We start from the raw sequence: 13,606 nt of genomic DNA, 5'->3' as shown, positions 1-13,606 counted from the left end.
CACAGAACATGTGTAATTCATGAGTGTCCAGTTTTAAAGAGATAGTATGGTAAGCCTAATGGTATGGTAAGAATATAGAAACAACTGATTTCCAGAAAGTTAAGGTATACACTAAATACTGCTGCAGCAGACACGTTATTTGTAGGTAACAACAGTTTCTCAATATCTGTCTTAAATTCACCTTTCCATAATCATGTTTATGCCATTAGTGCACAGGTTCTCAAACTCGGTCCTCAGGACCCCACACAGCGCGTTTTCCAGGTCTACTCACATAATCACAAGTGAGATAATTAGCTCCACGTGTGGCTCTTTTAAATTGTGTCAGTGAGTAATGACTACACCTGTGCACCTCCTGGGTGACCTGGAAAACGTGACCTGTGTGGGGTCCTGAGGACCAAGTTTGAGAAGCAGTGCATTAGTGTATCTATAATGGGTGCCGGATGCAGGGGTTCCATACACCTAAACCTTCCTCGACAAATGCTTTATAGAATAGTGAAAACTGCATCGAAATCCGTCCACTGGTTCTCAGTGGAAGATCTTCGTATGTTTTGTCATGGAGGACGAGGAAGACGTGTCTTTGAAATTACGTCAGAGATGTGTGATTGAATTGTATGTTAAACTTAGAAAAAGGGGAAATGAAATGTTATGGCAAGCATATGGTAGAGAAACCATTAGCCGTGCTGCAGTATTTCGGTGGATGCACTTCAAACAGGGTAATAAGCGAATGACTGATGAAGCGTGTTCTGGGAGACCATCCACCTCGTTTACAGATGTCAACATTGCCAAAGCTGCGGAGGTGTAGCAAAATGACAGGTTAACTTTACGTGAACTTTTGGCTTCACTTGGCATCTCATATGAATGAATTAAACATATTGTGACAAAGAAACTGAAAACGCATTGTGTGGGTACCCAGAAATCTCACAGGAGAGCAACTGCGATGATGAGTTGAATCATGCAAGACCACCGTTCAAATGTCGGAGAGGATACCCAATTTTCTGACATTGATTGTGACGTGTGACAAATGTTTGGATTCCAGGTCATAATTACGAATTCACTAACAGCCCAGTGTATGGAAACACACAAATGCCTCCACCCCCAAAATTCTGTGATTCTTTCGGTGTGTACAGTCATGCTTCTGCTGTTCTTTGAGGCGCACGGTATAATCCTACAGCACTGGGTTTCCCATGGACAGACAATTAATGACTTCTATGCAAACGTCCTGAAAACCCATTTGCGTGGAGCATGGGCGTAATAAGAGGAGGGGGCCATGTGCAGTCTCCATCCAGGGCCCCCTCCTCCTCTATCACCTGTAGCCCGCAGTGCACTGAGTGCTGCATTAGACTCTGGGCACTAGTTTGTGCCAAGAGTCTACTGTGTATGCACAGGTCAATTTTATCTTTCGTCTCTCCAACATGTTGGTCAATTATTGCCTACAGTATTGCTGCCAGATATTCGAAATATCTGGCTGTTTATATGCGGTAAACGACGAATGACGAACGATATTAACAGCAGCTACAAAGCACTGAAGAGAAAAAAAATCCACTCCCTGAATTATGTCATGCCAGTGTCGGACTGGGGCATGAAGGGCCCACAGGGGAACTTAATGGCAGGGGCCCGGTGAAGGGGCGTGGCCAGACTTTGGTATGTGTGGCCATCAATCAGAGGTGTGTGGTCATCCCACATTATTGTAATTCAATATTCAATTACCCTTTTATTAGATTAGCAATAATCCATGCCCCCCTTTAATTAAAATATCAATAATCGGTGAACCCATTAGGTTAGCTACATATATATATATATATATATATATATATATATATATATAATCATGCATACAACAACCAAGAAGATGGCACTCAGAGACTTAGAATCCAGTGAAAAAAAGAAAGCACCTTTTGTTAATGGATTCCAAATCTCCTAGTGCTGCCTTCCTGGTTGTTGTTATATATATATTGGGCGCGAGGTTAAGCGAGGAAAAACCTTGGATTAACACGGATATGCGCGCTCCCGATACCCTCGGAATCCAATTTGAAAAAAGTGATTGTGGAGATTTCAGTTATGAAAACCCCACGCCGCATAAAAACTTTAATTCTACACTTACCTGCCCGGGGGTCTCCGCGGCTCCCGGTGTCCTCCCCTCTATTTTCTCACTGGAGAGGGGGCTGCTGGGAGGCTCCAGTGGCTGGTGGGAGGGGCAAGGGCTGCTGGGAGATGTAGTTCTCCCAGTGCCTATTCCAGGGGGGCACACAGACTTTGGGGGGTACACTCCCCGGGGGTCACACACAACACTCATACACACATACACTCACTCCTACACACTTACAAACACTAACAAGCACTCACACATACTGACCCTGCTGCAGAAGACCCGGCTTCCGACGCTGGATGCAGAAGACAGCGCCGCAGAAAGTAAGTATTTAAGGACTAATTAAGCTAATTGGAAACTTCAAATTGCTTAATTAGTCCCCAGGGGGTGCTGCCGGGGTCCCAGAGCAAGTCCCACTGATTTTTCCTAAAAATATGAGATATGGTAAGAACTTACCCTTGTTATCTCTATTTCTACGAAGTCCATAGGGTTCCACAGGATACCTTGGGTATAGGTGTGACGTCAGTCGCTGGTCACCATAGAGTTAAGCTTTTCAGCCTCCCAGAATGCACTAGGGTCCCCCTCCTATACCCCGCCCCCGAGCCAAGGCACCTCAGTTAGTTATCAAGCCATAGGCCGGAGGAGGAGAAGGAAGAGAGAGAAAAAAGATCTGGACACATACAAGAATCACATTCTCACCAGAGGGAGACGGAAAACCGGTGACCAGAGCAAAGCCCATCTGCAGCACAGGTGCGACAGGGCGGGAGTCCTGTGGAAACCTATGGACTTCGTAGAAATAGAGATAACAAGGGTAAGTTCTTACCATATCTCATATTTTCTACTTCAGGGTCCATAGGGTATCCACAGGATACCTTGGGGATGTCCCAAAGCAGTATCCTTTAAGGGTGGGGACGCTCCTGTGCAGAAAGGAGAATCCGCCGCCCGAAGGAAGCATCCTGAGAGGCGAAGGTGTCAAACCTGTAATACCTCACGAAGGTATGGACAGAGGACCACGTAGCAGCCTTGCAGATCTGAACAGCCGAGGCACCACGTTGAGCTGCCCACGAAGGACCCACAGACCTAGTGGAATGAGCCTTCAGAGAAGGAGGGACCGGTAGGCCTTCATGAAGATAAGCTTCAGAAATAGCCATACGGATCCAGGCTGCCAAAGTTTGCTTTGAAGCAGGCCAACCCTTTTTACGGAAGCCATAGAGGACAAACAAAGCGTCCGACTTCCTAAACGAAGAAGTGCGGTCAACATAAGTCCTTAAGGCCTGCACAACATCCAAAGAGGCCTCACCCACGGAAAGACCCGGTGAGTTAAAGGCCGGAACAACTATTTCCTCGTTAACATGAAACTGGGAAACAACTTTGGGAAGAAACTCGGGCCGAGTGCGGAGCACTGCCCTGTTCCCATGAAAAACCAAGAAAGGGGGTCTACAAGAAAGAGCCCCTAACTCAGAAACACGTCTGGCCGAAGCAATAGCCAGAAGGAAAACAGTCTTAGCTGTTAGCCATTTAAGATCCACTGAGCCCAGTGGTTCAAACGGCGGTCCTTGGAGAGCCCTCCGGACCACAGCCAAATCCCAAGGCGCCACAGGTGGAACAAAGGGCGGCTGAATGCGGAGAACACCCTGCATAAAGGTGCGCACATCCGGGATTGTAGCAATCCTACGGTGAAACCAGACAGATAGGGCCGAAATCTGTACCTTCAAAGAAGCAAGGCGAAGCCCATGATCTAGTCCCGCTTGCAGGAAGGCGAGAATCCGAGACAGACGAAACTCCCGCGGTGCATAACCTCTCGGTCGACACCACTGGAAGAACGTATGCCACACGCGATGGTATATCCTCGCGGAAGACGGTTTCCGAGCTCGTAACATGGTACGCACCACAGAGCTGGAAAACCCCCGGGACCTCAGCATGGCCGTCTCAACAGCCACGCCGTCAAAGACAGCCGAGTCAGGTCCAGGTGAAGGCAAGGACCCTGAGACAGAAGGTCCGGTCGTAGCGGCAACCGCAGAGGACTGTCCACGGACAGACCCTGAAGGTCTGAGAACCAGTGCCGTCTGGGCCACGCGGGAGCTATCAACAGGAGCGTCCCTCCTTCCTGTTTGAATTTCCGGATTACCCGTGGAAGGGAGACCGGAGGGAACAGGTATGCGAACCGGAACGTCCACCGGACGGACAGAGCATCCACCAGAGACGCCCCTTCGTCTCTTGTGCGAGACCCGTACACCAGCAACTTGTTGTTGTGCCGGGACGCCATGAGGTCGATTTCTGGAAGACCCCACCTGTCCACCAGTAGTTGAAAAACGTCCGGGTGCAGGGACCATTCCCCCGGATGAACGTCCTGGCGACTTAGAAAGTCCGCCTCCCAATTTAGCACTCCCGGGATGAAGACCGCTGATATGGCCGGAAGATTGCGCTCCGCCCAAACCCGGATCCGAGAGACCTCTACCAGAGCCGCCCGACTGCGAGTTCCTCCTTGCCTGTTTATGTAGGCCACGGTGGTAGCGTTGTCCGACTGGACCTGCACCGGGCGACCCTGGAGAAACCGCTGTGCCTGCTGGAGAGCATTGAAGACCGCACGGAGTTCCAAGATATTTATTGGAAGCTCCGCTTCTGTCGGCGTCCACCTGCCCTGGAACAAGTGTGGACCCGAAACTGCTCCCCAGCCCCGAAGACTGGCGTCCGTTGTCAACAGGACCCAATTTGGAACCCAGAACGGACGTCCCTTGTTGAGGTGGGTCGTCTGTAACCACCACGCAAGGGACAGGCGAACCTCTTGGGTGAGCACAATCGTCTGGGACTTCAGAGACTGAGGCAGCCCGTTCCACTTGGACAGGATCAGGTGCTGCAGAGGTCTGGAGTGAAACTGGGCGTATTCCACCATGTCGAACACCGACACCATGGAGCCCAGTAACCTCATCGCCGAGTGTAAGGACACCCGGCGGCTGTGCAGGCAACTGCGCCCCCTTGACTGTAAAGCAGAGATCTTGTCCTCCGTCACGAAGATCCTTTGCTGTCCCGAGTCCAATAAGGCTCCAAGATGCAGAATCCTCCGAGACGGGATTAGAGTGGACTTCTGCCAGTTGATTAGCCAGCCGTGCCGTTGCAGCAGTGCAATGGTCAGGTCCAAGTGGCGTAACAGGCGCTCTGGAGATCCTGCCACCAATAACAGGTCGTCCAAATACGGCAACATGCGGACTCCCTGCAGCCACAGAGAAGCCGCCATGACCGCCATCACCTTGGTAAAAACACGTGGTGCTGTTGCCAGGCCAAAAGGTAACGCCCGAAACTGGAAGTGGTCGCTGCGGATTGCAAACCTGAGGAACTGTTGATGGCGCAAAAGAATAGGGACATGCAGGTAAGCGTCCTGTATGTCCAATGACACCATGTAGTCCCCAGGTTCCAGCGCCAGAATGATGGACCGTAGGGTCTCCATCCGAAACTTCGGGACCCGCAAAGACTTGTTGAGTGCTTTGAGGTTGAGAATCGGACGATATGACCCATTGGGTTTCTGTACCAAAAATAGATTTGAATAGAAACCCTGGCCCCTCTGGGAGAATGGAACAGGCACTATAACTCCAGCCTGGAGCATAGTGTGCAATACCTTCCGCAGCTCCGTAGCCTTGTTCCGGTCTGATGGTAGACCCGTGGTGAAGAAGCGAGCTGGGGGTCTGTGCCGGAAGGAGAGGGCGTATCCGTGGGAAACCACCTCCAGAACCCAAGTGTCTGTCGTAGTGGTCGACCAACACTGGGCGAACTGTAGCAGGCAGCCTCCCACCCTGGGATCCCCCAAAGGGAGGCCCGGACCGTCAGGCCGCAGGCTTGTCATCTGGCTTGGGGGCCGGACGTCTGGTACTCAATGCCTGCTTCCGGGGCTTGACCGATTTCTTAGGGCCAGCCTGTCGAGGAAACGACTGTGGTTTGGGCCTGTCCTGGGCCCTAGATGACCGAAAGGACGATGGTCCCGAACCAGAAGGAGCAGCGGCCGACGGGAGACAAGCAGATTTGGCTGCCGCCAGCGTGGCCACAATCTTATCCAGATCCGGACCGAAGAGAACTTCTCCGGTAAACGGCAACGCTTCCAGACCTTTCTTGGAATCTGCGTCCGCCTTCCAGGATCGCAGCCACAAGGTGCGACGAGCAGCTACCGCTGCTGAAGAAATTCTAGACACCAGAGTACTAATGTCTAGAGCCGCCTCGTTGATGTAGGTGGCCGAATCATGGAGATTGCCAATCAACTCCGCCTGTTTGGCCGGACAGTCGGATTCAAAAGAAGCCTCTAATGAATCCGCCCAGCGCTCCATCGCTCTGGCAACCCAGCAAATGGCCATAGCCGGCCGTGCTGCCCCCCCTGCAAGGGAATAAGCGGACTTCAGGCAGATTTCTACCTTGCGGTCCGTAGCATCCTTAAGGGAGGACATGGATGGCATCGGCAATGTGGCACTACGGACAAGACGGGTCACGTGAGAATCCACCTGTGGAGGGGATTCCCACTTAGCAAAATAATTATCCGCGAACGGATAAGCCACCGCCAGGCGTTTCTGCGGCTGGTATCTTTTGCCAGGTTGTTTCCACGCCTCCTCTAAATGGTCCACCAACTGACCCGAAAGAGGAAAGACTGTGGCATCGCCCTTCATATCTTTGAAAAAGGCATACTTAGATTTAGCCGCTGGGGGAACTTCGTCCTCAATCACCAAGGCTGTGCGGACCGCCCGAATAAGTCCAGGAATATATACTTTGGACTTAGCATCAGCGTCCTTAGTATGGAGAGGTTCCTGATCGTAAGGATCCAGAATCTCCCCATCATCAGACGTCCCTTCGTCATCCTCATAAGGAGCGGACAGAGACGCCACCGGCCTTTTATGAGGCCGCATCACAGACTCCCCTTGCAACACATCCGACAAGTGCTGTACAGAACTCGTCAGGGAGTTAACCCACGCTGGCTCCTGAGAACCCGGGAGCGGGGAAATAGGGAGACTGTGGGGTACCACCAATTGTCGTGGGAACCCCTGCATGGGTGACGACACCACAGACTGCTGAGACAAACCCATCGGAGTAAACGCGGGCTGCGGAGCTAACTGGCCCACTAAAGCTGTTAACGCCTGAGCGAAACAAGCCCAGGGCGGCTCCTGTACCGGTGCTGTAACCGTAATAGGCCGCGCCATGGACAAACACTGCCGGCAAAGGCCCTCCGCGCTACCCTCCCCCTCCGCTAACGGTACTTTGCACGTGGTACACTGTAGCCGGAGGGGAAAATCACTTTCAGACATGATGGCACCACGTATGTGACCTCTCTCACCAATTAAGTATTAAATAGGCGAGAGACCACCCTGCAGCACCGCACCGCAAGGGCTTTAGCAGAAAGAACAGGGACAGTAATAAAGCTGACAGTTTAGAGAAGAAAAGTTACAGGCAGCGCTAGCACAGTCACATACAATGCAGAGAAATAACAATTCCTGCACTAACAGCGCTGATCACTCAACTACACAGACACAGGGCCTGGTAGGACACAGCGCTGCATACACAGACCTGAGCCACAGCGGAGGAGAGGTATGCGGGGGGACCCAGACCACGATGCTTCCGTCCAGCGCTTCCAGCAGCGTTCACCATGCGTTCTGGAGAAGATGGCCGCCGAGGAGCAGAGAGGAGGCTGGCCTGGGGGAGGAGCGCTGCCACAGGACCAGTCGGCAGCATGCAGAGAGGGCTGTGTGCAGCGGGGGAGGCGCCGGCTGTGAGACAGGGAAGGCGCGCTCCCCTGGCATGCATTTAACCCCTGGGACGCCGCAGCGCTACCGCTCTGCTGCGGTCCGCTGTCCCAGGGGGTAGTGGAAAGCGCAGGTTGGTCGCCTGGCTCCACGCTGCAGCCAGTCCCCAGGGACCATGTGACCAGCGGGGACCCACCGCGGGACCCCGCTGCTTACCTTTGTCCCCCTTGGATCCGGCCATGGTCTGGAACATCTGGGGTCACCGCTAGCTGTGACCCCAGATGCTCACCAGCATCCCCGGATCGGTACCGACGTTCTGGTACCGGCGGGGGTGTAGGGAAGACAGCATGGACGTCAGGACTGACTGTCCATGCTGTACATCCAGATGTGCAGCCACAGCTGCACTGAAGAAAGCTTCAGGGGCTCTTCTAGCCCCCACACCGACAGGTGCACCCGACGCCGGCCGGGCACCAAACTAAACTGAGGTGCCTTGGCTCGGGGGCGGGGTATAGGAGGGGGACCCTAGTGCATCCTGGGAGGCTGAAAAGCTTAACTCTATGGTGCCCAGCGACTGACGTCACACCTATACCCAAGGTATCCTGTGGATACCCTATGGACCCTGAAGTAGAAATTAACGATTTTAGAAAAAATCAGACTGGAGGTGCGAGAATATAATCCTCCTGACGTTCAAAAAAGAGAAAATCCCGCACCTAATTGAATAGCAAAAATCCCGCACCTGCAGGAAAAACCTCACAGGTGCAGGATTTTTCTTGCCCCCAAATAAATTAAAGCTATCCTCAGAGTCGGCCCTAACCAATTTGATACCCTAGGCAAAATTTTGCCGATGCCGATATTGCCTGTCATACTTGCATGCAGGTTCGACGGGCGATGTCGCTGACGACGCGTGGGAGCGTGCATCGTCAGTGACATAGTGGGAACACACTGGCCGATGTGCCCGATATGTAATTTGAACTGCTGGATCGGACAACATATCATCTAGTAGTGTGTACTCGACATAAGTCAAAAACTCACTCTAAAGAGCTGCCAGGCTACCTGTGAAGCTGATTGCTGAAGCATAATATGAGAATGCAGCTGCCGTGCGTAAACCCCTGCAGTGTTTCCCAGCTCCTAGTCATTCCTGTGCTTGGTGTCTGGCAAATACATTGCCCCCACAGGAAAAAACACACTGCCCCACAAAGGGAACAATTCAAATACATTGCCCCCACAGGAAAAAACACACTGCCCCACAAAGGGAAAAATTCTAATACATTGCCCCACACAGGAAAAAACACACTGCCCCACAAAAGGAAAAATACAAATACATTTCCCCCACAGGAAAAAACACACTGCCCCACACAGGGAAAAATTCTAATACATTGCCCCACACAGGAAAAAACACACTGCCCCACAAAGGGAAAAATACAAATACATTGCCCCACACAGGAAAAAACACACTGCCCCACAAAAGGAAAAATACAAATACATTTCCCCCACAGGAAAAAACACACTGCCCCACACTGGGAAAAATACAAATACATTGCCCCACACAGGGAAAAATTCAAACACATTGTCGCCACAGGAAACAATACAAATAAATTGCCCCACACAGGACAAAATGTACACACATTGCCCGACACTGGAAAAAAAATCGAATACATTGTCCCCACTGGAAAAAAAACACATTAGCCTCATATAGGAAAAAAAAAATCATATACATTTCCCCCATAGAAAAAAATGCATTGCCCCAGACAGGAAAATATTCAAACACATTATCCGTTGAGAGTACCCCCTATTCCCCTTGCCCACAGGACATTGGGGTAGATGTATGATAGCGGCACTTAACGTGCCGCTTTACCGCTTCCTGCTTCGCCTCTTTACTGAGGCGAAGCAGGAAGCACTACCGATGAGATGTAAGAACATCTCATCGGCCACAGAGGGGGAGCATTAACCCCGCGTGCAGGCTTGGAGCCGGCAGCAGCCCCAGCAGGGACAGCGCTGTCCCTGCTGTGGGGATAGGCTAGCGCCAGGCTGTAGCTGTCGATAACGACAGCTACAGCCGGCCGAACGGTCATGCGGTATGACGGTTTGTACATGGCCCTGCCGCTTGGCGCTGCTATCTTGTTTATAGCAGCGCCGATAATGACGGGGGCGCAAAGTGTCCCTGTCATTTACCGCCCAGACCCCCGATCATACATCGGGTAGAAGCGGTATCAGCGTACATAACTTGCGCTGATACCGCTTCTAGGCTTCGTACATCTACCCCATTGCAGTATGAGAGAGACACGCAGATACAATATAAATATATCATTTACCAGGAGCAGGTAAGGCAGGACACGCAGACAGGTCACAGGGCTGGTTTAGCTGTGCTGGGCTCAGGGCTGGCAGGGTTTCTCTTCTGTTTTCTTTTTTCGCAACGGCGACAGCCCGCCTCCTTCTCCCTCTTCATTACGGCCCACGGCTGGCAGTGTGCTATAATGAGTCAGTCTGACTCATTATTAGTACCTGTCTGCTGCGGCCGGCTATGGGCCCCTTCATAGCGGCAGGCCCTGGTGCCGTGCACTGGCTGAATCGCCGATAGGTCCGCCGGACCAGAGCCCATTTTAGTTGCTGTCACCAGAGCTGCCGTCCAGGTGCCCCAAATCTCCGCCTGCCCTAGGCTTGGAATGCCCTTAGGCATTAGCCTGTGTCGGCTCTGCCTAACCTTGTCAGGATGCCGACGTCTGGATTTTGACACCTATAGCCCGAGCGCCGGCATCCTGTAACCATTCCCATATACACATACATTGTATACATACATTTACATATTATACACATCAGTGCCGGATTATAGGAGGGGGCGACAGGGGAGGTCGTCCCTGGGCCCCCACACATAGAGGGCCCCCACACAGTGATCCCAAAGAGAACATTACTGGAGGGCAGAACAGCATTTCGCTGCCTGCGCTCCAGTTCACCTCCGTGGCTCAGTAGTTTGGTGCGCTGGCCCCCGCCCCGGTTCTCAGCTGCAGCGGTCAGTGAACATATCGGCAGAGAGGCCACAGCAGCACACACCCCTTCACAGACTCCGCGCTCAGGGATGGCCGCAGCTCTTGCCGCTCGGGGCTGATGACAGAAGTGCCCGTAGGCTCTGAAGTGCTTTCCCCACTGCTGCCGCTCTACTTCAGTAGTCAAGTGCCGGGCCCGGCGGAGGAAACGGATTCGCCGAACCTATGAAAAAGAGGAGATGGAGATCCTCTGCAGTGCTCCGCCTCCACCCACTAACCAGTAAGTATACAGTACTGACATGTCGGGCAGTGCCTGCCGCAGCTCTCCTGAGTCCTGCACACAGACCCTCAGCCAGACTCACCACACTGGGGGCCCCCACAAACCATAATCCGGCCCTGATACACATACAGGAAAACGTGGGGGGGAGGGTTTGGGTCACACATTATTGTTTATTCTACTTAGTTACCTGCAGCCATGCTCAGGGCAGCAGGTGACTGGAGACATTTCCTGGAAGGAGAGATGAAGCATGCTGCATGATGTACAGCAGCCATCAGCCAGGCTCTCACTCACTATGATAGAGAGCACTTAGAGCAGGCAGCTGTGCAGGGGAAGGAAAGCACTAACTGCAGTCCGTAGAGAGGAGGGGCGGAGCCAGGCTCCTCTGTGACTCGTAGTCTCTTTGTATTTCGACATTTCCTGTTCCTGCCCCCTCCACCTCCCTGAAGCAGCCTGGGCTCTTCCAGCTTACTCCACCTCCCCCCTGCAGCAGTTTAGGTGCTGCTAGCATACTGCTCAACCTCCCCCCTGCGACAGCCTGGGCGCTTCCAGGATCCAGCCCCACCTCCCCCTGCAACAGCCTGGGAGGGTGATTCCACCCCCTTCCTGTAGCAGCATTGGGTCCAGACTCCTTGCTACAAGCCCACCCCCCCCCCCCCCCCCCCCACGCGTGACGTCACCAGCACCTCCGAATCCAGAAATTGTAATCTGGTGGTGGGCTGGTGCAGACAGTGCCAGTGAGACTGCCACCCACTGCACTCACTCACCTGCCTCCTGCCACCCGCAACCAAGTGTGTCAGTGATAAGCTAGTGACCAGCACTAGGCCACGCCCTCCGGCAATAGAGGGCATGGCTATAATGCAGCGGGGCCCACCGGGGAATACCCCGAATCCCCGGCAGCCCAGTCCAAGCCTGTGTCATGCGATATCGTTCGTCGTTTACCAAAATCTGTCATGTACATGACTATTTTTTAGCACAGCCACCGGAATTTTCAATAGATATCTTTTGTCTTTCATCGTTCAGAAAAACATCTGCTAATGGATAGGCCCCTTAAAAGTGATGTCACAAAACAGTCTACTGCACAACTTTAAATCATTGTTGAAACGCTGCAAAAAATGTATTGAATGTGAAAGATGCTACTTTGAAAAAGAAAAATGTTCAGATCCTGTGGAGTAATCTGATTTTGAATTAAAAAAAATCAACTTGTGAGGGGACGCTTTGGCCCCCATTCTGAACCTTGCCCCACCCCTTTTGCCACAGGTCATGTGGTTGTGACATCAGAGGTCCTGTACAGCACCTTGTTCTAGACCTAACCATCCAGTGGACATGGTATTGGGGTACTTATAGGTGTAATAACTTGTCTTTTTATGTTATGCCTGGCCTGATGAAGGCACTTGTGTTTGTACCCTGATGTCATCAGTTACTGTCCAACATCATTCATGTGGATATAGAGGGAGAATATAAACTTTTGGCAAGTTTTTTCTTTGGTGGCCTTTATGGGCATGGAACCGCACATCCGCCCTCACTCCACGTCACTTTCAGGTACAAATACTGAAGGGGATCTATACACTTCAGTCTGATCAAGACTGAAGTGAATTATCTGATAGAAATTCATTTCCATCTTGTATGCTGTGCAGTAATGATCTTTCTAAAGACATGTAATTTGAGCAATAAACGTCTACTTGTATCCTGTGACGGCCAGTATAGTGCCAAACACTATTCCATTTTTCCAGCTACACTATTTTGGATTGAGCCTTGTCATTTGCCAGCTAACCAGTCAGACTGTTCTGTAGTGAGGGACCAGTGTGAATTCGCCAACTCCAAACAGGCAGTGTTGCAGAAGCCTGACCATACCTATACAGAAGTAAGCGGTTTCAGGTGCTGGTGGTAGAACCCAGGAGGAGCAGTTCCAGGTGCCAATGTTAAGAGCTTGATGGTGGCAGCAAGTTACCCACCTGTGATGCAGTGGACGAAGTCAGTAACAGGCAGTTACTGACAGGTAGAGGGAATCCCTAGAAGTGGTGTAGTACGCTCACTCACGTTGTTCAATGAAATGTGACCACCTGATGAGCAAGGTCATGCAGTCACAGTACTCTTTAGCCAAAACAAATGGACAGTGTAATACCTGGTGCGCCATTGGTCTGAGCATGTCCTATAGTACTGTCATTTCAATTTCCAGCTTAGAGACCGAAAAATCGAACCTAAGGTATCGGAGCAGGTTTTTAAATTTTCCAAACCAGCCAGATAATGAAATTCCTGGGTGACACTTTAATTTTGTCTATGCCAAGGGCCTAGTCACTACACCAGTAAAAAGAAGAAAAATGTATAGCAATGGTGTATAAGTCTGAATATATTCAGAAGTCATGAACTGATGACCACTTATTGGCTTGTGTGCTACATTCCCTTATTTTAGCAGTTACACAGTGAGTACAGAGTACAGGGTCAGCTGACTTTCGTATTGCTAAATTTCCCTCATATACCCAGTGGAAAACATTAAACAAAAGTAATGTAAATCATTGCAGCCAGATTACTATTTGCTATAATCAGT

This window comes from Taudactylus pleione, unplaced genomic scaffold (assembly GCF_031769625.1).
Source record: "Taudactylus pleione unplaced genomic scaffold, aTauple2 ptg000560l, whole genome shotgun sequence".
Lineage (NCBI taxonomy): Eukaryota > Metazoa > Chordata > Amphibia > Anura > Myobatrachidae > Taudactylus > Taudactylus pleione.
The sequence above is the reverse complement of the archived record's forward strand: the minus strand, read 5'-3'. Positions refer to the sequence as shown.